Source organism: Haliaeetus albicilla (genome assembly GCF_947461875.1).
Source record: "Haliaeetus albicilla chromosome Z unlocalized genomic scaffold, bHalAlb1.1 SUPER_Z_unloc_1, whole genome shotgun sequence".
Classification (NCBI taxonomy): Eukaryota; Metazoa; Chordata; class Aves; order Accipitriformes; family Accipitridae; genus Haliaeetus; species Haliaeetus albicilla.
The window spans coordinates 198951-224472 of NW_027212410.1; the positions used below are offsets into that span (position 1 = coordinate 198951).

Below are 25522 nucleotides of genomic sequence, written 5' to 3' on the forward strand. Positions count from 1 at the left end.
TCATGTTCCAGGGATGCTGAAGTCGCAGCAGAAAGATTTGTAGCCCCTGTACTCAGTGCCTGTGGTTTTTTTCCTGTGTTGTCAAAAGTCTCCCTGTTCCAGGGGTTTCCTCTCTCCACAGACTCACTGCAGTGTCTGGTGCATGGTGAACATTAGGCACACGGACTCATCTACAGTATAAATTCCACAGATTCTAGACAACTGGGAAGGATGTGGCTAGATTTAAGGTTGCCTCTGGGGAGACAGACTGCCACTGTTGCTGTAAAACTCCTCCCCATATAGCTGCTGTATTCTAGGTAAGTATTCACCTAGGGAGCAATGCTGGCTAATTCCTCCATGTATATGAACCCTAGAAGAGGTCTGGAAGCCAAGAGGGTGAGGAACGGTTGGTCAGCACTCAGAAGAACACCTGGGAAAGCACGAGCCATTTCCTCACACACTGTGGAGGCAGACTGCTTCCTGCTTCTGAGGGCTGCTGGACACCACGCAGCAGGCCAGCCAGCAAGGATGCCAGTAGAGAGCTATTAAGCTGTAACAACTTCTGATCTTGCTCTCTGATAAAACCACTTCATAGAGACTTTATTCCCTTCCAGGAAAGAAATTCTAGGAGTAATGATGACTTGTCATGTGCATTTATAGGAGCATCCCTTTCCTCTTAATCACAGGAAGCCAACTTTAGCTTTTTACCTGTATAAACAGACTTTGACTCCAAAAAAATTACTTTCCCTGTTATCTTGGTATATATACAGTAGGCTGTTGCTGTTGCACTTTGAGTGCATTTGGTTTTGGGGAAAACTTTTAGTCCTGTGCTCTGGGCTGCTCAACCCTGCTTAGGGGAAAGGAAACATCCAGCACTTGAATGTTCTGCACAGAGCAATAGAAAGTGACAACAGGGAAGAGTCTGGCTCATATGGCATGGATTTCCCTACTAACACACTCTCGGAATAAGAAATGGTCAGAGAGATCAAGTCATATCCCCAAATGCTGGATGCCTCTACTCTCTGAATGACAGAATAGCTGAGTTTGAAAGAGACCTTTGGAGATCAGCTAGTCCAACACCCTGCTCAAAGCAGGGTCAACTAGGGCAAGCTGCCCAGGGCCATGTCCAGTCAGGTTTTTAATATCTCCAAGGATAGAGACTTCACAACCTCTCTGGGCAACCTGTGCCAGTGTTTGACCACCCTCACAGTAAAAAAAGTTTAATGTTTAAATGGAATGTCTGGTTTTCAATTTGTGCATTGTCACTGGGCACCACTGAGAAGTCTGGCTTCCTCTTCTTTAGTCAGTCCCATGAGGCAAGGGACTGGTAAGATCCCCCTGAGCCTTCTCTTCTCCAGGCTAAACAATCCCAGCTCTCTCAGCCTGTATTGTATGTCAGGTACTTCAGTCCCTTAATCATCTCAGTGACCCTTCGCTGGACTTCCTCCAGTGTGCCCATATCCTTCTTGTATCGTGGAGCCCAGAAGTGGACACAGCACTCCAGATGTGTCTCACCAGTGCTGTACTGGTGAGAGGAGGGGAAGGATCACCTCCCTTCATCTACTGGCAGCACTCTTCCTAATGTAGCCCAGGATGTTGTTGGCCTTTGATGCAAGGGCACATGGCTGGCTCGTGTTCCACTTGTCCACCAGGACTTCCAGGTCCTTCTCTGCCAAGCTGCTTTCCAGATACTTGGTCCCAGCCCACACTGGCGTATGGAGTTATTCCTTCCCAGGTGCATAACTTCACATTTCCCTTTTTGAACTACTTAAGATTCCTGTTGGCCCATTTCTCCAGCCTGTTGAGGTACCTCTGAATGGCACCACAACCATCTGGTCTATCAGCCACTCCTCTCAGCTTTGTGCCATCTGTGCACTTGCTGAAGCTGGACGCTGTCCCACTGTTCAAGTCATTAATGAAGATACTCAACACTACTGGCCCCGGGACCTAGGGTACACCACCAGTGACTGGCGTCCAGCTGGACTTTGTGCCACTGATCACAACTCCTTGAACCCAGCAGTTCTGCCGGTTTTCAGTCCACCTCACTGTCCATAGACCTAGTCCGTAGTTCATCAATTTGTCTATGAGGCTGTTATAGGAAACACTGTTGAAAGCCTTGCTAAAGTCAAAGTGAACAACATCCCCTTCTCTTCCCTCATCTATCAAGGCAGCCATTTCATTGTAGGTGATGACGTTGGTCAAACATGACTTCCCCATTGTAAATCCATGCTGACTACTCCCAATCACCTTCTTGTCCTCGGTGTGTTTGGAAATGGCTTTCAGTACTGTTTGCTCTTATCACCTACCTTCACAGGGACTGAGGGGAGCCTGACCAGCCCTCCAAGGTCTCTTAAGCTCACTGATTTGTTCCTGCCATTGCCAGCTGCTCCATCTACAAACAGCCCTTTTATAATTTAAAGCAGATGACTGACATTTAACCAGAACTGGCAAATATCCTTGGACATGCTGTTCAAAACATCCTCCTAAAATATATCACAGGATAAAAATGCTTGTAATTTATCCTAAGATGACGTTTGGGGGAAAACAGTAAATGGCGCAACATCTAGTTTCCACTTTACAACACTATTAGTTTATTACCAATCAATTACAGGAACACTTACATTATCTGGAGTAAGTGAGGGTTGAGATTCCACTAGGCCTGTTAAAATCCAGCTGATAAAAGCAGATGCTCTTTAAGCGCTGCAAGAGGCACTGTACAACATGGTGCAAGGATGTTTTTAAAAGTCTCCAGCAGGGCATGAAGATGTTGATGCAGCCCAGTAACTGAATTAGCTTTGCATTTACGAGATACTGCAGCTGAACTAATCAGCCATCCCAGAATGAACTAGCTCTGCATGTAAACAACTGGTGTCTCTGGTTGATAAACTTTGAGTTGCCTGTAACTTAAATTAGAAAAGGAACAGATAAAACAAATTCCTCTACATTTATTCTGGTATAAGCTTGCATAAGCTATATGAGCAAAAGGATTTTTTTGCTTCCAGGAATTTTCAACCTCTTAAAGAACAATTCCTAGCAATCGTATTGGCCCACTTGTAGACAGTTTTAAAAGGACTAACAGACAATTATAAAAGTAGGAGTGTTTAAAAAATAGCTGCTTCTTGTTCAACTAAGAAGCAGGATGCTCTAGTAGTGTCACAGTGGGACAGAAGAAATAGCTGGTTGTTAGCTTATGGACCAAATAGCGTGAAGTAACATTTGACAGTCAGAAATGGTTTTCCATCACCAGGCCTGAGGTGTTTACACCCAAGAGTTCACAGAAGCATAGAATGGTTTGGGTCAGAAGGGACCTGTGGGTTGGAAGGGATCATCTAGTCCAAGCCTGCCCGCCCAAGTTCTTTAAGAGCTGGCCAGGGAAACTTCTAGCTTCATGGAGATCATTTTAATCTTTGGAAATTTTAAGAGGCTGGAAGCATGCCACTGTTTGAGCAGGGCACAGAGGGGTGACCAGATACCTGCAGACTACTTTCCTTGATGTCACAGGCAAAATAATGGAAAACTGATAAGGGACTTGATTAATAGAGAATTCGAGGCTAGATACACAATTAATGCCAGGCAACAGAGTTGTGTGGAAAATAAGTGTGTTTAACAAAAGCCTATTTAATTCTTAGAGATTGTTTGGCTAATAAAGGTAACAGTGGGCACGTCACAGAATTAATCGGGGAGTATGACAGAACAAACTCAGCACTCACCATTAGCAGAGCATGCACTACACAGATTAACAACTGCCAACATCCTCCCCGAAACAGGTGCTTATAGCGAGATTCTGCAGGATCAGTATCAGGCTCAGATGTGTTGAACTTTTTTCATACAGCCAAATTACGAGGTGAGAAAACTTGGACCAAGGGCTGCAGAGGGCACCTATGGAAGAGGGTCTGTCTCCGGGCACACACTGTCTCTAAAGGAAGATCAAGCAGTCCAAAATGAATTCCCAGGATGATACTGAGACATGAGAGACTAATGCAGCCTGTGGATGTTAAGAATTTTAATGGCCTGGGCTGTATGAAGGCTAGACACAATGATATCATTACCCTTCCTGCCTTCAACGCTGTGAATGGCACCTGTACTAGAAGGGCTTGCTTCCACAAATGAAATGGCAACCCTTTCAAGTACAATTGTGGCTGCAGCCTTGCTTCTGCATGCATATTAATGCAATCTAACGCATTGGATCCCATTTCTAGACAGCATCTTTACGAGTTTCATCCCAAGTCTAAATGCAGCAGCAATCTCTCATATGCCCAAGGTCAACATCTCTTCACACAGCCCCACTTTGCATCTAAGATTTTCAACTGTTCCACTATTGAGACGACGGGAGTCAAAAGAATCTCAGTAGACATAATAAAGGGGGGTGAAAGATGATGTTTAGTGCTTACATTGTTGAAATTAGCTGAGGTAGAGACAGTCCTTGATAAGAAGCAGGAGCAGGCCCCAAGAGCCAGCTAAGACTGGTCTTGCAGCTTGGGTGAATACCAAGAAATTACTGAGCCTGCGCAAGGAAAGAGGTTACTAACAGTGACGAAGAGGAGTCATCTATCTTCATCTCTGCGACCACCAGACGACCACCATAAAGAGGCACTGCGCAGGCGCAGCTGAGAGGAGACTATGGAAATGACCTCTTGGAGCTAATTTTAATATGAAGCGGGGATAGGTCATGCATATGTATAGGTGTATCGTGAATATGTAATACGTGACTGTACAAACTTGAGGCGAACTGCCGCGTCGGGCGCACATGACTTTGGTGGGACTACCCCCCGTGCTGCCCAGTGCTGAATGAACATACCTACTTTACAATCTCACTGATTGTGGAGTCTGTTTTCCGCACGTCACTATAACTAGAGAGAATTCCTAATTCCCTGCAAACTCAACTCAAACCTGAAAGTCAAGCTTGGTTTCTTCAAGCAGAGCCTCTCCATTACAGAGCCCGGGTATGAATGGATTACGTTGTCTCTCTGAGGCTACTGGAGTATGTTTTGGAGAAAGGCAGTGCTGTTGATGCAGGTGTCATGGGTTAAAGCTGTAAGAACAGTTTGCAGAGAAGAGCAGTATTTTTGTTAAGACAAAGTGATGTAACTGGGGGAAACAACAGGCACAAAGAAAATAAAACCTTCACACTAAATTGTGAAAAACTGCTCTAAACTTCAGCTCAGTTGGACTAATTTTGCAATGAGTCTGAGAGGCAAGGACTGGTAGTGTGGAAAGTAGAAGAGAGCATTAGCAAGAGGTAAGATACACTGCAGCCCCAGCCTGTGAATAGATGGTTTTTTTTCTTGTCTGTAACACAGAGGTAGAGCAGACTTCTGAACTAGGAACAGGGTGATACTCTTAACACAAGTGGTTTCCCCCTACTCCCAAATGTGACTGGCAAATAGAATGCCAAAGCACTAGAATGGTGGTTTCCAGCCTGTGATACCCAGAGTGCTAGCTATCTAAGAAATCTACAGTATGTGACTGAGAAAAGCAATCCTGAAGTAAGCTTAAAAACACAGTCTGGTGGGATTTGCACCTGTGCTGCATTATTCATTAGTAGTTGGAAAACTGAAAAGGTCACAGATCCTTGTAACAGCAGGTAAAGTCCTGACACAGGCAGCAGGTAGAATTTGCCTGCCAGGCCTAGTCAAACCTTCACTGTGTTTAGTGCAGGGTCTCCTCTCCAAGCCCCAGGTACTTAATATTTGGAGTGAGGGTCTATATCCCCAAGCCTCCATCTGTTTATTCCTTTAGTTCTCCTCTGGAAGCTTTGGCAGTGAAATATGCCATTTTCTCATTTATATTTACTCCATGTACAGCAGAGAGGAGCCTACAATGCTTTAGTCCTGGTATCCTTGTTTAATTTTCTCCTATTCCAAATGCTCCTGGGGTGGATTCTGTGTGATATTCAGAGACACACTCCAGCTGGAACCACACCATCTGACTACAGCATCCCAAGAGCTCTCAGCCTTTGTTGTTCCATGCTGCACATCAAATATCCATCTTGATTAGCAAAGGATTGCCAAGTCATGATGAAAGAATGCTAATAATACTGATTAAATCTGCACAGATTATGGAGCCGCAGACATGTTTGTCACAATGCTTGTGAAACTTTGTTTAGAGCTATAATTAATTCCCTCTCCCCAATACTAATAAAACAAAATACCAACAGCTGCCTCAAGAAAATCAACACTACCTGTGCCCTGTTTGGTCTGAATTTCAAGTTAGCTTTAAAGGACCCTCTATCTTATTGGGAAAAGATAGGAATAGGGAGGTCTTGCTGCTTCTGAGCAGTAGGAACTGTTGTAGCTCCTGCCCATCTATGTAATAAATATCAAGGTCAGTCCAGGACGCACGCCACTTAAATCTGTCTACTCTAAAAAGAGAAGGCAGAAGCATGAACAACACCGATTAATTTTCAGATACTGCTTTGGGTAAAATGAGATTTGATGCCCTCTCTACTTATGTGGAGAGTATGGGGTCAAGGGATAGAGGATGAGCAAACAGCAGCAAAGGAAATAAGACCACAGAAAAGGTCAAAAACCATAGGACATCTCACTGGAGGCACCAGGGGCTGAACAAATAGTCTGGTATCTGGTGCCCCCATCCTCTTCACCAACCCTGCCTGCTCAGCAGAGTGCCAAGCAGATACCAATTTCCACATCAGCTAAGTGAGCCCTGCCGTAAAATGCCAGGCCTTACAAAGGCGGGATGCCGGAAGGGTAAACCCACTACATTTCAGGCAACCAGAGGTGCCATACAGAATGGGAAAAATGCACAGCAGGAAAAAGCCTAAAGGGAAAAAAGTTATTTTTTTCCTGGCTCACCACCTGAAACTCCTCTTCTTAGGGACTCGAGCAACCTTCCTTCCTTGCCATCTGTCCTGTCACCATTCACTTTAGGTTGCCAGAAGCTGCACCAAGTGCTCTGACATACCTCTGCTCTGCCACTCCCTTGCCGTTCTCTGTTCATCCCTAGCATACTCTCCTTGACCTTTTCCTCCTGTGGCACAGCTATCCTTTGTCCTGGGATTCGTCTATGTCAATGGGGTGCCTACCTGCATCCAGCCTAGCAAAAGAGTGTAACACTTAGAAGAAACTAATGTAAGTGTGGAATTGGTTCCAGTTTCCTGACCACTCAGGCATTGGTCTCAGCAACCATGTAGAGAAAATGTGAAGGAGCCTTTTGATTCTCTAGTCAGGTGGATTGTTTGGGATATCAAATAGGTCTGGGATGAAGCCCCCAAGAGAACAACTAGAGAAGGAACAAGGGAGCTCCAGAAAGCCTGTGCTGGCTCAGCCTGAACACTGTCTGGGACCGAGGCACCATGTGTAATGAATATAACGTGGCAACCTGAACAGGCTTTAATCTGCGACATAAACCACTCACAATCAGTCCTGCCAAAACCCTGCAGAGCAGAAAATAAAAACCCACCTTAAAATAACAAGTAAAAACCTAAAAAAAAAAAAGCTCCTGGTTCGAATCACTCCTTCGGCCAGCGAGAGAGGAACCGAGCCACGTTTCTGAACGTTCACCCTGCCCCTAAACCCACCCGCCCACCCAGGGACCAGGCGGCGCCCGGGGGGCGCTGGAGCTCTACCTCACCGCGGCCTGACAAAGCACTCAGGCGGGGCCACCCGTCCCCGCAGAAGCCCCCTTCCCGGTCGGGCTCCGCCGGCGCGTCAACCCTCCACGGAGCGAACCCAGGAGCGGCTGCAGCCTTGCCCCGGGGCCTGCCGCGGCGACAAACCGGCGACAAAGCCCACCGGGAGCAGGGAGGCCCCGCAGCCCCTCACGGAGGCGCGACACGCCCCGCGTCTCCCTCAGCGCCGCCATAGGCGGGGCCAACCGTCCCCTTCCGCCGCGCGCGCCCTGGGGCGGGGGGGGTGGGTGTGTGCGCGCGCGCGCCGTGCCCCGGTCACGTGACGGGGGAAAGGGGCCGGCTTCACTCTCCCTGCTCACGTGGTGCCGGAGGGGGTAGGCGGAAGGGCCGGTGGATGGGCGTGCGCTGGTGGTGTGTGAGGGGCGAGGCGCGCGGGAGCATAGAGGGTTGGGGGGGGTGCGGGGAGGGGAGGCGAGGCGAGGCGGTAGGCGAGCGCGTCACGTCACGTCACGTCACGTGGCGGGGGAGCGGCCTCGCGCGCGCGTGGAGGAGGAGGAGGAGGGGGAGGGGGAGAGAGAGCGCGAGCGAGCGAGCGAGGCAGGCAGGCGCGGGGCGGTCACGTGACGGTGGTGGGCGCCGCTGCTGCTGCTGCTTTGTGAGCACATTGGGCAGGTACCGCGCGGGGGGGTGGGGGGGTGGGGGGGGGAGTGTGTGCATGGGGGGGGGGGAGGGGGGTCCGGGTCCGCGCGCGCCCGCGGGGAGGTGTCGGGGGTCGGGAGAGGGGGGGCGGGCGCGTCCCCCTCCCTCCCTCACCGCCCGCCCTGCGCGCGCGGCAGCGGCGGTGGGCCCGCGCGCCCGCGGGAGGCCCGGCGCCCCTCCCCCGCCCAACGGTCCGGGGACGGCCGTTGCTCCCTCAACGACCCGAGGCCCCCGGGACGGGCCCGTCGCCCTCCCGTCGCCTCCCGGGAGGCGACGGGAGGGCGACGGGCCCGTCCCGGGCCCAGTTCCTCTTGCCGGTGGGTGCTTTTGTCCGGCGGTAGGTGTCTGCCAGGACCGCCCCTTCCCGGCCGCGGAGGGGTTGGGGGGGGGGGTGGCGGCGTGTGAGGGGAGGCGGCTCTGCCCTACTTTTCCTGGCGGCCGCCCGGGGGAAGCTTCGCCCTGCCCTAGATTGCCACCCCCCCAACACGCAGATGCACCCCCCCACACACACACACACTCTTCAGGGGCGTGGGTAGGGGCCGCTGAGTAGGCCGCGGTTGCGGGCAGCTCCCGCTCTGCTCCTGCCCGGGCTCCTGTCGGGAGTGGGAGCCCACCCGCCCCCCGGTGGGTGCCGGGAGAGGTGGGTTAGCTTTCCGCTTTCTCTGGTTCGGGGCAGTGGGTCCTGCACCCCATCCTGGTTGTTCGTCATCCACTTACAGCTGGGGGTTTCTCTCCTGATGGGTTCGTGCTTCTCGTGGCTCTGTGGGCTTGGGGGTGTGAGGAAACTGGGGTGCAGCTGGACCCCTCAGAGGAGAAGTGGGGCTGGTGGAAGGTTGCGTGCCTTTGGGCTCCTTCCTAATCTCGAATCAGGCCATGGTAGTGCTGGCAGCACAGAAGGGGAACAAGTGGGTGAATAACTTGATTTGTGCTTTGTGTAGGGCTTTACTTCCATGTTGTCTTTCCCCATCTCCTTCTCGGGTGCTCCCTCGCTGGTGGGGGTGGGTAGGACAGCCCTGTCACGGTCGCAGTGTTGCTACAGAATTCACTGACAATAGCATTTCGGCAGCAACAGTAGGTTACTTGAGGACATGGTGACAAATGAAATGTTCTCTCTGTTAACCTTCTCTACCTAGTCCTTCCTCACCCCCGATTATGTGTGGTTTATGAGAATTGAAGTCAGGGCAGGGCTTTGCTATTGGGCTGGCTTATGTTGCATTTAAAAACAAAAAAGAAAGCTCTTCTGTGTTTGCTGTTGTTGTCAAAGAAAATTGCAGCAGGAAGGTGACCTGGTAGAAACCCTTCTGCAAGAAACTGGATGTAGAAAGGGACCTGGTGCACCTTTGAGCCTGATGGCAATGATCTGAACTCTGTGATGTGAAATAGATTTAAAAATATGTGCTGAAACATCTGCAGTGCTATTGAGCAGCTCCCAGGTGGCATTCAGGGTGAACCTGGTTTGAAGCCTCTTTTACAGGTGTGTTAACATCAGGAGCATGGACTTGCAGAGCCCTCTTGGTTGTGTTCAAAGGAACATGCAGTGTTGTGGAACAGAAACTTCGGGTTTGGTGTGGAGCTATGTAAGGGGAAACTCATGGGGGCCAGCCCGCTTCACCTCTAGCTGCCAAGCAGCAGTTGGTCCCTAGTCATCTCAATTTGAGTAAATGCTGAGCGCTTATAATATAGCAGCAGATCAAGGCGATAGCCTCTGGCGTGGTGGTGGCTGGTGAAATGGAGGGGCCGTCCTGGCATGAGAGCAGCTGTTTTTTTCAAGGAGAGAAATTGGAGCTGGATGTGAGGGAAGGGAAGGGAGGGGGAGCATGTGCAGGCCTGGAGGAGCAGTGCTTGCCGTTGAAACGGAGCCCTTCACAACAAACAGCAGCGACTCAGCCTTCTGAGGCTTTGCCTTTTTAATATTTACCAGGCCCTTTTAGCAATTCCTGTGATTATATCATGTTCTCTGGTGGAATCTGTGTTTGGATTCCTACCTGGCTGACTCAGTATTTATACCTGGGCCCAATCTGTCTGTGGTAGTTTGACCTAACTTGTTTAAAGAATTTATTTTTAACCTTACACTAGGTAACTTGAAAGCAGGGAAGGCTAAATCATGTTGCAGCATTAATGATGTTTTGGGACTCCTGGAGGGTTACATGGAGAAACTGGATTAACTGGTGTAAACCAATTTTGATGCAGAGTCTGAAAAATGAGCCAGCTTTTGTGTTTATAACCTCAACAATCTTGGTAACTTAAAGGAGTGAGGGAGGAGTGGGAGTTGGGCAAGCTCTGTTCTGCTTTGTTCTAGTTACAGCTTTATCAGCATATTGATTTAAAAAAAGTGTTTCTAGTAATAAAAACAAAGGCATGGAAATCCAGAACTTTAGGCTGTTTCACTTGTGTTGTTTTGGCCAGTCTTCAAAACAACTCCTGGTGCCATGACTTGCAAAAGGATTTGGCCATTCAAGGGGACTTTGTGGTTACAGACTGGCCACTAAAATCTAAGGAAGCTAAGGGAAAACCCAACAAAAAAAGTCTTGTCTGTTATCAGAAGCTATTATGTTTTAATTGTTAGGGTTTTTTTTTTAGTTCTTCCAGTTTTTAAGCTACTGTTTTAGGACTTGGAAGCAGATTTTTGATGTTTCATATTTCTTCCATGGGCTTTTATTTTATGTGATGCTTTTCTCATAGAATGCCATTTTTGGTATGTTTTATATTTGTTGCTGATGTCCCCCTAGTGATACTGATCATAGCAGAATAGTATGCTGATTAATAGTGCTTCAGAAACGTATGTACAGACTATTAATACTCTGTTAATATTTAGTATGGATAGTATTACTATTAATAGTGATGTCTACTTACAATTTCAGTAATGTTTAGTACCAGTACTTGGAATAGGATCTTCGTGAAAGAACAGGAATACAACTTTATATCTTTTATTAATCTTTTTATTTATCTTTTGTCACTTACTTCATTAAAGCACATGAGCAGGACTCTGAAGACCTCTTGTTGCAAAATGGAGTGGTTTGGACCGCTTAAAGAATCACCTCCAATGGTATTAGTAAAAATGATTTAATAGGAATTTATATAAAAACGCAACTTTACAGAATTCGATGGCAAGGTTCACACTATTATTGAATACATGGATGAAACGTACACAGGAAAATTAAGTTAGAATCAAACTAAAATTATGTATACAGAAACCAAAGACACAATCGGGTAAAAGAGAAACATACAAAGGAAAATAGAGTTAGAATTGATTTCTTGTGACTTGTACAAAGGTCAGGAATGTGAAAAAGTAGGGAAGACCCTCCTGTTGAGTCACGAGGTTCAGAGAAGACCCCCTTGCATTCTAAACTCCTGTTGGAGTCTAGGTGTGGCTGGATCGACTCCTAGTCTCAGACTTGGTCAACGGTTTATATCTAAAGAGATTATGAGTATAATAGCAGCCTAAAATTCATTCACAGTTGAATAAAGTTCATGACAGTAGCTTAAGTATAGATTTGAAATGCAATGTTTGTAATATACTTGCTGTAGAATATTCAGGTTAGTACACACATGCATAAAGGCACTAAGAGATGTATATACCTAAGCGAGTAAAACCTGTTAAAAATTCCCCTTGGATTCAGTGAAACTATTCACTTCAGATGCTTCGGCATCTTTCTCAATGGGCAAAGGGCTGACCCTCAAGGAGTGGAGAGTATCAGCACAAGTCTCATCCATTTTTGGTGACAGACCTGCAATCTTCGCAAAGAGAAAAGTTTGCGAGCTCTGAGAGGCATCTCACTCAGAGGGAGATGCTAGTTGCAGCCCGCTGCGGTCCAGGAGAGCTCAAAGTTTCTCACTTAGTACCACTGCTTACAGGTTCGGGAGATGATTGGCTTTAGTCATCAGCAAATTACTGGGATTCCAATTGCACTGGTACTATTAGGCATCAGTTGCGATTCAGTTAAGGAAGGCTCCAGGGCTATCAGAGAATGAATTAAGGTTCAGATACCAGATGCTGCAAGGCAGTTAGGAGAGGACAGAGATATGTCTCAAGGTTGTCAGGAGAGAAGTAATTATCTCTGTTCCCGTCCCCTGCCTCTGCTGGGCAGCAGGAGTCCTTGGAACGGTCAGCACGACTCCCTGTCTTAGCCATGCAAGAGTTCCTGGTGCGGTCAAGCAATGCTTAACCGCCCAACTCATTTTACTTTTACTAAGATGTAGAGAGACTTCCTGAGTTCGTAGATCAGCCCAGAGAGGTGGAAGAAATGCACCACCACACCTGTGTTCTGGGCTTGGGTTTGCAGCAGCCTTGTATGACCTTGGTAAAAGAGGAGCCAAGTGACTTGTTGTCCCATTCATAAGATGACAGATTAAAGAAACTCAGCATTGTATTTGTATACTTCAGAAGTATTGAATGGAAGGTGCTAGAGGAAATATGAGTAATATCCACTTACATGATGTTATTCTGCTGGAGCTTTTTGTTGAATTTTGTTTTTTTCTGATACAATCTGCTCACTTGTAGCCCATTGACTCCTCTTTGCTTTTCAGAGAAGATCTAGTCTGGACTTGTACTGTTTTTCATATAACTTTCCTAAACGGGTTGTGCTCATTAAAGTGAGAGCTGGGATGAAAGGTTGTGAAGTAGCTCCTTTGCAATTACTTAAGGTTTGTATTTTGCAAAAATTGTACAAAGGCTTTCTCCGTTTTTCTCTAACATGAAAGTCCACGCTCTTTAATTTTGGCTGTCTAAACTGGCAGTTTGTCGGAACTCCCCATCCATCTGGGGCTGCTGCAGTCTGTTTCACAGGTGTGGTACCTTCAGCCCTTTTCTCCCCACTGCTTCTCAATGCTGTGAAGAGTGAACAGTGACTAGAGACAGACAGATTAGAAGTGATACAGTCTGATGCCTAAGATCTCATGGCTTGCTCAGCTTGCTTTTACTCCATCGTAACTATTTTGCTGAGCATATTGGTTTTTTTATTTTCTCTCTAGATTGTAAAACTTCTAAGATAGGTTGTGTGAACAACTTTGCACAGTTTCCTTGCATGAAGTTGTTTCTACTCTCAGTTCTCTTGAAATTCTCTTTTTTTGTCCATCTGTCTTTGTGAAAGCTGCAAGATACTGTGGCTTCTTTTGAAGGTAAACTTGTCAAGCTTTTTCCTGCTCCTTCACCAGCTTCTTAAATCAGTGTTCCAACAGATGAGCTTGGAGGAGTCCTTAACCTGGCCAAGTGTAGCGTTTTGCATTAAAACAATGAAATGTTTCCCATATTGAGAGAGCTTTGATCTTTCTTGAGACTTAAGGTTTGCCTGAAGTAGTACTCCTATGGTGAACTTTATGGTTTTGGGTTTTTTTTACTTTATCATACAGGAAACACAGTTTATTCCAGATCTGCAGAAGATGCAGGTTCAACAGAATATGTGTTACAGAATCATTTAGTACTTGAATCCAAAGTTAAAGGAATAAAACACAACTTTTTTCTTAACCTCCAGATTTGAATCATCAGGTTGCACTTTTTTTAACCTGGTTTAATGGGGTGAAAAAAAAAATCTGTCTTAATCTGTTAGGCAGCCCCATGGTTGAAGGTGTAAAATTTGAATCCAGTAGCTATGAGCATATTGCTAAATATTTTAATGGTTAACTGCAGAGGGAGGAAGTCTTTTTGCAGTTTTACTGTGTGTGGCATAGGTTTAATCTAGAATATTTCAGCTGTATTTCTTATGACTAAAATACTGTTCCTGGAAGTAGGATGAAGCTTTAGAGACAATATTGAGATTGCTTTTGAGCAATCTCAGTATTTTTTAAATGTTAACTGAATCATGGCTATTTTATGGTAAACAAGTGACCGATATCACATTGTCCGTGTTTCCCTGTATTTGAAGGCTGTTGCTGACTTTTTTAAAATTATTTTTTGCATTTACATTCTTCCTTGATTTTCAAACTTTTATATTGTCTTAGATGCAGTTTCACAACAAGAATCTGAAAGGAATCCTGGTGCCAAACCCTGCTCTGCCGTCGGGCTGTACATAATACATTGTATTTGAGAAGTTCTGGCCCATGCTCTTAATGGGTTGGACCCCGAGGGACAGATGTCTTCTGTTACTGGGCTTTTATTTCAGCTTTTAGTCACACGTTCTTTAGGTCACTGACTTGTGGTCTGTTTTGAGACTGACATGAGAGGGACCTAAGTTACTGGTGTTAACTTTGGGTGACTAAAGTGATGAGGGGGAGCAGTACTGCAGTTCCTGGTCTTGTGCTTCACTTTCTTTTATTAGTCACTGAATGAATTTCTGAGTGTTTTGAGCATGGGGTAAGAGTCAAGGGGTAGCTGTCTGAAATTCAGTTTAGAGAAAGATTGAAATAGTGTTATGAGCTTGGTGAAGGCAAGTTAATGAATATGCAAAAGTGGGTTTTTTTCAGTGTTTTGGAAAACCTTGTGGCTTCTGATACATGTCCTCAACCTTTTGGGTTTCTTTGCTGCTTCTTGATGTCCAGATAACAGCCATGGCCAGGAATTTTTCTTTGCATCTTAGGAAAAGACCCATATTATCTTTCTTGAATAGCTCTCTGTTATGACTGAAAGTATAAAACTCCTTGCAGCTTTATACCTGTACTCCAGTTTCCACTGTTAACCATTTATCTGTTGATGTAGTAGTGTATGTTGCTGGATTTAAAGTCCCAGTGACTTTTACCCTACCTGATTTAATTGAAGGTAGGCATTCACTTGATTTTTCTTTATGTGACTGAGCAAAAATGCTAGAGCTTAAGAGTTGTTCCTAATGAAGCTTGCGGAGCATTTTTGATAATAGCTTTTCTGTTATAGGACTTCTTTCCCTTTTTACTTCACTTAGTCCCAGACTGGCTGAGGTTGGCAGTGGCCTGTGGAGGTCATCTTGTCTCCCCATGCTAAAGCAGGGCCACCTACAGCAGGTTGCCCAGGTCACTATCTGGACATCTTTTGAATATCTCCCAAGGATGGAGTCTCCACCAACCTCACTGGGCAGCCTGTTCCAGTGCTTGGTCACCCTTACAGTAAAAAAAACATTTCCTGATGTTCAGATGGAACCTCCTGTGTTTCAGTCTGTGCCCATTGCCTCTGGTCCTGTCACTGGGCACTGCTGAAAAGAGCTTGGCTCTGGCTGTGCACCTTCCCTTCAGTTATTTATATACATTGATGAGACAGCACACCCACCCCACCCCCCAAACAAACCAAACCAAACCAAAAACTTTCTTCTCTAGGTTAAACTACTTGACATAGTCAAATCTGTCATCCTTCAGGCAAGCTCAAGGCCATATGTTCTTACATGCCTTTGAGAAGGAGGTGGATTAAGGATTGAATTTAGTAGGAGTGGTGGTAACAGCAATTCATGACTCTTGATAGGTGGAGAAGTGGGTGGGTTTGGGATATGTGTTTAGAGAAGGTGCTGTGAAAATGCAATAAGATGCATATTTCAAATCCAAATAATTTCTTTGCTTGCAAATAAGGAGTAATTGGCTGTCTCAGCTCTAGCTGAACTGAAGACTATAATTTAGCAGTTCTGTGAGGGAAGAAACACATCAGACATTTGATTGTCTGATAGTGATAAAATTGCCCAAGTCCTCTGTATCTTCTGTCTAGGAATTGTGTGGATTGTAAATGATGGTTTAATGCTCATACAGCTTTTAGGAGAGGTTAGGCTGAGTTCTTACTGTACTTTGGCATATGGAGCAGTTTATTTTTTAAAAGTACTTTTTAATAAGAGTAAAGCCAAAACTTTGCAGAATTACAGAAGTCCTGGTAATTAGAAGTGAACTGGATCAGCCTATTTTCCCTATTCTTGCAAATCCAGCCCTCTTCTCCCAAATCTCCAGGACCCCACAACTGTAGACAGGTTAAAATAAAGTTAGATGGTTAAAATTACTTCATAGTTAGGTATACTGAATCTGAGAATTGCTGAGACAGCTCTTTTAGTACAGTCCTCTGAAATGAAACATTAGTGAGATTTAGTTTCTGCTAGGAAACCTACCTCAAATATTTATATGACTTATCTCCCTTGCTGATTCTGTTGATTGCTAGGGAGTGCTTTTGAGTACTTCAGTCATGGGAGAAAGGGAAACAAAAATGTACAACTTTTATATTTCTTCTAAATAAACAAATCCATTGTCCTGGTTTCAGCTGGGATAGAGTTAATTGTCTTTCTAGTAGCTGGTACAATGTTAAGTCTTGGATTCAGTATGAGAAGAATATTGATAACACTGATGTTTTCAGTTGTTGCTATAGGTTTTTATACTAAGTCAAGGATTTTTCAGCTTCTCATGCCCAGTCAGCAAGAAGGCTGGAGGGGCACAAGGAGTTGGGAGGGGACACAGCCAGGGCAGCTGACCCAGACTGGCCAAAGGGATACTTCATACCATGTGATGTCATGCCCAGTATATAAAATGGGGGGAAAGCTGGCCGGGAACTGCTGCTTGGGAACTAACTGGGCATCGGTCAGCAAGTGGTGAGCAACTGCTTTGTGTGTCACTTGTTTTGTATGTTCTTCTCCTTCTTTTTGTCCTTCTCCTTCTTTTTGTCCTTCTCCTTCTTTTTGTCCTTCTTTTTGTCCTTCTCCTTCTTTTTGTCCTTCTCCTTCTTTTTGTCCTTCTCCTTCTTTTTGTCCTTCTCCTTCTTTTTGTCCTTCTCCTTCTTTTTGTCCTTCTCCTTCTTTTTGTCCTTCTCCTTCTTTTTGTCCTTCTCCTTCTTTTTGTCCTTCTCCTTCTTTTTGTCCTTCTCCTTCTTTTTGTCCTTCTCCTTCTTTTTGTCCTTCTCCTTCTTTTTGTCCTTCTCCTTCTTTTTGTCCTTCTCCTTCTTTTTGTCCTTCTCCTTCTTTTTGTCCTTCTCCTTCTTTTTGTCCTTCTCCTTCTTTTTGTCCTTCTCCTTCTCCTTCTCCTTCTCCTTCTCCTTCTCCTTCTCCTTCTCCTTCTCTTTCTCCTTCTCCTTCTTTTTCTCCTTCTCCTTCTTTTTCTCCTTCTCCTTCTTTTTCTCCTTCTCCTTCTTTTTCTCCTTCTCCTTCTTTTTCTCCTTCTCCTTCTTTTTCTATTATTATTATCATTATTATTATTATTATTATTTTCTTCCTTTCTGTCCTATTGAACTATCTTTATCTCAACCCATGAGTTTTACTTTTTTTCCATCCTTTCCCCCATCCCACTGGGTGGGGGGAAGTGAGCGAGTGGCTGCGTGGAGCTTAGTTGCTAGCTGGGGTTAAACCACGACATCAATTAAAATAACTCATCAATGGAAGGCACCCCAAGTGTTTCACTAGTTATGAAATGACCCACCTATTATAAAATGTGATAAAACACATGGCAAGAAACTGCAGAACCATGCCTTTTTAGTTGATTTTAATATCTAAGCAAAAATTGAACACAAAAATGTACTGAGTGAGGCATCTTACCTTGCAGGCCAGAACAAGCACGTTTTGAACATTTGAGTCAGATTGTGGTAACTAAGATGTTTTCCACCTTGCAAAAAACAAGTAGCTGTTTGGGATCAGAGCTGAATGTAGGAGAGAACAAATGAAAGACTTCAGCAACTGGAGTCGGCATAGTTTTCCTGACCAGGACTTTATTAAGGAGCGGTGGGTGGCCAGGAACTGGTTTTATGGTTGTAGGTCCCCTTTATCGACAGACTCTGATTGAAAAGCTGACATGCAACTCTTCCTCCTCTTCCAGTTGCTCCATGGTATTGGAGAAAAGTTAGGATCAGTTGTTAGCGTGTTCCTTTAATGGTATGTTCTCTCCTTGACTTAGCAGACAGGTCCTAATGCTGGATGTAGAGGGAGAGGGACAGAATGAGTTGCTTGTGGAGGAGCAGGAGGATGTAGCTTGGCAGTAGTTGCAAGACAGGTTTGGGGTGGGGGTAAGAGGGGGGAAGAGTTCTGTATTCTTGATCACTGAATGTGATGGATTGCTACTTTTATTTGTTCAAATTATCCAGAGTCTGGCTCATAGCAGCAGAAATCAAATCATTAATGCTGGGGAATCTTAGGTGTGTCTTTACAAACTAAACAAAATTCCTGCTTTGTTGAACAGGCACTGAGAGTAATGAAATTACACCGGGAACGATGAACTCTGGTGAAATATATGGGGAGGAGGAAGGGGGTCTCTGTTCTCTGCATCACTTTTGGCTATTAAATCTGCGACTGTTTCAATGTTTTGAAAAGGTGTTGCTCTGTTAATGTGTAGCGGCTGGGGTTCAGTAATGCAAACTGGAAAGCTGCGAGATTGTTTTGTGTCTTCTGGTATTCCTATAAATGTGTTTTTATTCTGCATTGATGGGTATGCATAGTGCAGCATTGACGAGTTGCCTTTTTTCCCAGAAGTTTGTGTATGAACAGACATGCTGTGAAATACTGTGAAAGGTTTTTTTAAGGTAATCTTTTTGTTCTTTTGTAAGGGAGAAATGTTGAAGGGGAAGGGGATAAGCTATCTCTTCTGTCTCTCTAATGGTGGGGAAAGTTAGCTCTGTTTAGAGATCCACTTGGTTGTTCTGTTGAGTAAAATGAGATTGTTGCACCTCTTACATTTCCTGAAAAATCTCAGCTTTAAACTTCTCAGTTCCTCTGCCAGGTGAAGTGACCTCACATAAGCATAGCTCAAACACTGTGCTAAACTTCACTAAAATGTGTATCTAAACACGGTGCTAAACTTTGCTAAAATGTGTATCTAAACTACTTATAGTTAAAGCATAAAAGCATTCAGCTGAAGACAATGTGTAAGAGACTGGAAATAGAACTTTACACTAGGTTGGTTTATCCAAATGTATGTGTGGGTATTATGACTCTATCATATTTTATACTTGTATGATATTTATGGCTAGAGAGGTGTGGAGCGCTGCTTCCTTGAAATCTTGAAGACCAGCTTGGAAGAAGTGGTATGCTTAGCTCTTCTAGGACTTGTGAATTGACCTTCCAAGGAGTTCATCTTCTGGGATGTATCAAAGCTTGTGGAAATACTGACCTACAGTGTTTAGCCTCCACCCCTCTTTTTCAGAAGTTGTTTGTACTGTTAAAATTACCTGAATTTCTAATTGAAAGGGAAAAAGAAAAGTGGAAAGATGCCCTCAATTTACTTTTCCAAAAAATGAACAAAATTAAGATTTTTATTAAACTTCAGACCAGTTAAAAAATATTAAAAAAAGCTCCCCAAAGGCTCATCTTAAAGAAGATACTGTGAGTATTTTCCAATTGTATTTATATCCAAAACATCACAGCTGCAGGAGTCTCAAGGTTAACCGAAACATTATCATATGTTTCTAGAACTTAGGCTTTCAAGTCTTTTATAGTAGTTGGATATCTAACTAAAGCTCTGCAAGAGTTCAGCCAAAGAAATACTTGTTTACAGCATGAGAATTTTAGATAGACATCAATGTACTTCTGACACTTAAAACAACTTGTATTTCAGTCATGTTAAAATCTTTGCTGACAAGCGAGTTCCAGATAAACATTTATTTATTTGTAGTTGCCTCTGAAGTAAAATTACAGCCTTTTGTGGATTCACATTAGTGTGTAAGGTTGACTTTTTTTGACTCACCAGGTTTAATCCTAGTTCTCTTCTTGCCTAATGTCATTGCATACTTGGGCTCTTTGTTTTATTCCTTTTTTTAGTTTTATAGGAATTGTGATAATTCAGTTGAACAAAGGTTTTTGTTCTCAAATGTGCTTCCTTATTAGAATATACATTAAAGTCTAACTGATCATCTCTGATATGGAAGGCCTTACTCCTGGTGCTTTGTGTTCTGGGAATTTGCTGGGTTTTCTTCATTGTGTATATAATGTTTGAGAACTTAGAATGGTTTTAAGGGAAGTTATATCCCTGGCTTTGGGAATGAGATAATCTATTTAAACATGCTTTTTCCTTCCCTTTCTTCTTTGGCAAAAAAATCTGAAAAGAGCACAAAATGTTTTTCTTGGAGGTATTCATAACTCCGCAAATGGACTTTAATGAATAAGTGGAAGTAAAAATTCTACTCCTTAAAGTTGGTGTTCTCAGCAGTTGCATGTATACTCAGCAATGTTTAAATGCAGTGTATTGAGAGCTGGTTTATCCCATTCTATCAGTCTCTTGCATTCGATCCTGCAAAGAAATTCATGTAATGTAGGTGTGATCTCAGACTAACTTCCATGGCAACAAATCTCAAACCTCAGACTTCATGGCAAGGTTCTTTAGAGGTATCAAAACTAAGATCATGCTAACACCTTCTGCCTTAGAGTTTTAGAGCACAGCAACAGGGTTGTTAAGTATCAATTTTCAAATTTTAGACATGGGAAAATGGAGGGACCAAAAGGACAGTACCTACTTAGATGAGGCTTGTATGCTTTGAAAAAAACCACCCTAAACTCCTGAAGAACTGCATGTTTCAGTGTCCTGAAGGTGAGACAGTGAGCAGCCTTTTAGCAGTTTACTTTCTGCTGATTACAGCTTTGGGTAAATGCTGCCCTGTTAACAGTGTATCTGTCTTGGACTTTTTGCTCTTATCAGAGGAGATGTGTGGAATGACAAGTTGTGTTTTTCCTTTTACGATTTTTATTTTCACTTTATTCTAGTGAATCTGGTTGTTCTTACTAATTTTCAAAAAGCCATGTTTTGGGCAGTGTACTCATCGAGCTTGAAAAATGGTCTTTGTGAAATTGAGAACACGTTTAAGGCATCATACTGTTTTGCATTTTAAACTTGCCTACCATTGGTTTCTCAATGTATTTACAGTGTCTTCTTGGCTTTTACAGCAAGTGTGCTTAACAGTCCCCTGTTGTGCTAGAATTTTTAAATGACATTCAGTAAATGACTGAAAAATATTACTGTGATTAAATTACTGTTACTTAAGTTTGTAATGCAGTTTTTAAAACTTGTAATATTTTATCTTGCTTATCACTTGCCCATCCTTTGCTTGACTTCTGTGTACATACAGCTTTTTGGGTTGCCTGGAGAAAATTGATGTTTATAACACGCCTTCTGCTGAAATGGTTTTAAAGATTGTCATTGCCAAACCATTTGTTCAGTGGAGTTTTTATAGGTGCAGCATGATCTCTAAAGCTGACACCTGTAATATTTTAATGCTGTTGCTAGAGTTGAATACTGCAGTTAGCAAAATGTGTGTTCTAGGTGCAATCTTGGAATTCATATGTGTACTGAGGATGAGGTGCTGCAATCAATATAAATAAGCTAACTGTTTCAGAAACTAAGATGTGAAGAGTGCAAGGCCCTTTTTTTTCAGAAGTGAGTAACTTCATCATGCAGCAAAGTGCTTCGTCTTTTAGACTGATGGTAAGATAGACAGGTGACTAATACCTTCTTGGGATGTTTTAGAAAACAGATTTTCTACTTAGGCATTTTAATATTGCCTTGCACAGTATATAAACTCGGCATACCTCTGTGGAATCAGGGCCTGTTATTCATTACTATGCTGTACTAAACTAACACAGCAGAATTCAAAAATATGTTTAAAAGGGAATGTAAGCTTTAAGAAAATAAGATAATAAATTTCTGTGAAAAGGAATTTCTTAATGGTCTATCACTAGGAAGGAAGTTTTGAAGAAAAACTTTATACAGTCATTCAAAAAATTATTCTTTGCACTTTTCTTCAATTTTATTATAAGCTAGTCTGGCTTGGAAAGAAATGGTGGAGGAGAGTGAGAACCTCCTACTGGAGACAGAAAACTTGTGGCAGCCAAACAACATGTAAGTCAGTGCAGACTTGCAGAAAAAGGTAAAGGCAGCGGGGGGGTGGGGCTGGAACAGTGACTGTGGATCTTAGAAGCAGCCTATGGGTGGTCCCCCCACCCCCTGCCTTACACTGAAGAGGAAGTAAATACTGAATTAATTGCAGTAAAACTTTGGGCAATTTGACATCATATGTGAACAGTTTGTCTCTTTGGTATTGTCTTTAAAAAGGTTAAGATACTAAATAAGAAGTGGGAGATGAATTTCATTTTGCTTTTTTAATATTAAACACACAAGAACAACTTAGATGACTTTATTCCTACTTTTAGATTTGAATTCTCTGTGGAAGGCTCTTTATTTACCTGCTCCTTTCTAGCATGTTGTACTTTTGAAGTCTGCTTCTTGTAAAGATTGTTAATCCTTCATCTCTTTGGATAGTTTGGTATTGTTTTGGTGCAGATTAGACCTGACCTCATGTAGACTACTAAAATGGCGGAACCGGAGTAAGTGAATTTACACATGACACCAAGTTGAGAAGTTGTGATCATGAAGAAAATAATTCTAAAATCAAGTGGGAAATCTTGGGGTAAAACCAAGTTTTCTGACTGAAGCAGGTTAAGATTAGGATTAGTATGAAAGGAAACTAATCAAATCCACCTTGTTAAAGCTAGAAGAGGTGCTAATGATGCTCGTGACTGTAGAAGGAGCAATCCAGAAGTGGCAGAGAAATAAAAGTGATCTCTTACAGTTTTCAGTTCTTGGTGCTGTTTCTGTGGCTGCTTGTCTCTGAGCACCTGACAATAAGATTAAAAAAGGACACAGGTTCTCACAAAGTTTCACTTTGGAAAGCTAAACTGAACCAAATGGCCTGAGTTTTCATCAAGATTTTATGCACAGTAAAAGCATAAGATTGTGAAGGAAGGAAACCTTTAATACTGCCTTAGAAACTATTGTTTCTTTTCCTCCTTCTGAAACTTTATATTCAGAGTTGTATATGTCACTGTGAAAAAATTAGGTTTTTATTTTGGTGAATTCTCCTCTTGCCTAAGATGAACCTTGAGAAATATCATTATCAGTGGGAAAATTAGAGAAAGCTGTTCTAGGATATCTTGCTTTATTTAAAAGAGTTTTTTCAGCAAGACTCCTGGTTTTCTGTGGTTTTCTGAATATGTGAGCATATCACAAGCAGTGATCTGTACTGGTCTTCTTCCCTCAGTATGTAGTTCAAGGAGTAGGGCTCTGTACAGGTGCAGAAATGATACCTGAGCTCTTTGGTGTAGCTATCAAAACTTTGAAGCTAGAATAAAAAATCCAGTATCACGAGGTTTTTAGCACATTTTATAGATATAGCCTTGCTGATTACTTAGTGCATTTGCTTTTATATCACTTGTGGCTTGTAATTTAACCATTGCTTTTTGTTGTGAGTGTTGTAATGTGATCTGATGAGTGTCGCAAATCTGAATTAATCCTCCCCTCCAAAACTTTTTTTATGGTGTGTCCTGGTTTCAGGTGGGGTAGAGTTAATTTTCTTCTGAGTAGCTAGTACAGTGTTTTTTGGTTTTAGTGTGAGAATAATGTTGATAACACGCTGATGTTTTTAGTTGTTGCTAAGTAGCACTTATCCTAAGTTAAGGATTTTTCAGTTTCCCATGCTCTGCCAGCAAGCCAGTGTACAAGAAGCTGGGAGGGAGCATGGCCAGGACAACTGACCCAAACTAGCGAAAGGGATATTCCGTAACATAGAACGTCATGCTCAGTATATAAACTGGGGGGAACTGGCCAGGAGGGGCAGATTGCTGCTTGGGCATCTGTCAGTGGGTGGGGAGGAATTGCATTGTGCATCACTTGTCTTTTCTTGTTTGTTGTTTTTTTTAACTTCTTATCTCAACCCACGAGTTTTACTTTTTTTTCTGATTGTCCTCCCCATTTCACTGGGAGGTGGAGAGTGAGTGAGTGGCTGTGTGGTGCCTAGTTGCTGGCTGGGCTTAAACCACAACATGGTGGCACTTTCTACTGTGTTCCTAGTTGTCAGTTCTAGTGTGAATTAACTAGGTGCACTTTTTTGGATGCAGTTGAGTGTGTTTCCACCAGTGTAAGAACAGAACAAATGTCTCTGCTCTTGCTCAGCTATTTTTAGTCCTGTTGCTTGTATCTGTTTGTATTCAAAGAATTTGTTTGGAAGCCGTTCCAGGAGAACGCGGTTTGGCGATGCGGGAGGGAGTTGGAGGGGACAGGGAGAGCACAAGTGCTGAGCGTGTTGGTGATCGTGTTGGTGATATGGCAGCGAGATGTCCGAAGTGGAATGCTGCTTCCTGTGTGCCACCTGGCTTACAAGAACCCCGCTCAAAGCGAATTCACCTTTCCGGGTATTGTCCTGGCTGAGTGGCTTCCAGCTTGTATTAGTTATTTCTTTCTGTTACTTGGAGTACCTGGGTTTCAACTTGAATCTTCTTACTCAGTTTGTTTTTTTGTGTAAACAGCAATTAATTTTAGGGGCTGTTTAGATATAGGCTGTTACATCAAAGTGAATACCTGGAATATGCATTTCTACAGTTTAATAGCCAAAGCCAACAGTTCCCAGTACTTGTCTTTTTCCCTGCTCCTGTTACAGTTAAGCATCTTTTTTTGTTTTGATACCAGTTTAATCTGGATTAGCTTTCCTAATAAGTTTTTTAAAAGGTTTTTTTTTTATTTAACAGCTTTTTTTTTCCCCTTTTTTGCTTTTGCATGAATTACTCATCTTGTGAGTACAGCTAGCTGTTGATTGTAATGGTAATGACTGACAGGAGGGTGATCCACTGAAAGGGTTTTTTTTTAACTATTGTGTCTTATGGTTGGTAATATTGACAAACTGCAAGCCTGAAAGTGTGCTCGATGTATGCTTGTAGCTCATATTATATGTACTGACATAACCCAAGTTTAAACAGTTTTGAAAGTGTCCTGCTGATGTTGTCGCTAGAGGTGTGGGGAATCGTGGTTTTGAGGCAAGTCAGCCACAGTTAGTACAGGAAGGTCCTAAGTCTTGTGCAGCTTTAGTGGTGTACTTCAGTCTTAATTTTTTTTTTTCCTCTTTTGTCTTGATAGCTTAACCAGAGTGTGACCTGAGATCCTATGTCCTTCCATGTATTTTTTGAAGAGAATGTCTATAACTTGTTTAGTTTGTGCTCTGCAGCTGTTTCCTCACCTGCATATATATATGTGTGTGTGTGTGCCCTGAACTCACCCAGGCTTCTAGCTGATCCCCAAGTTTAATCTCAGAGAGACTGCAAAGCTGTGCAAATTATTACAGTGGGCAGAGGCTTTGCCTTCTGATTTTTTTTTTTTTTTTTTGGTGGAGAGAGCCATCTGAAGAACTTCAAGGTCACTCAGCCCTGTCTTCCTGGATGGGTCTGTCTGGATTTCCTCCTTTCCCCGTCAGAGGGACTGGTGTGAGTTTTAATGAGCTGGCAGAGGGAGCAAGCCTTCTCAAGGTGGGGCTTTTGACAGGGAAAGGGTGGACATGTAAGTGTATTATTCCTGTGAAAGTGAGATTCAAAGATGACCAGCAAAAGCATCAAATATTTAGTTGTGTGCACAAAATCATTAAAGATTGCTTTA

General features: G+C 43.4%; 1 protein-coding gene across 5 annotated transcripts in view; it reads left to right on the forward strand.

Annotated features, from left to right (window-relative positions):
- Positions 1–7875: 7875 nt before the first annotated feature.
- Positions 7876–25522, forward strand: part of LOC104315786 (ubiquitin-associated protein 2-like) — a 79488-nt gene continuing 61841 nt past the window's right edge. The window contains exon 1 of one of the 5 annotated variants that reach the window (XM_069777760.1): positions 7876–7978. The gene's annotated coding sequence lies outside the window, so the exon portion shown is untranslated. Of the gene's footprint in view, positions 7979–8107; positions 8240–11221; positions 11313–25522 lie in introns of those variants that run through there. The other 4 variants (XM_069777764.1, XM_069777761.1, XM_069777762.1 and 1 more) reach the window with 4 other exon arrangements.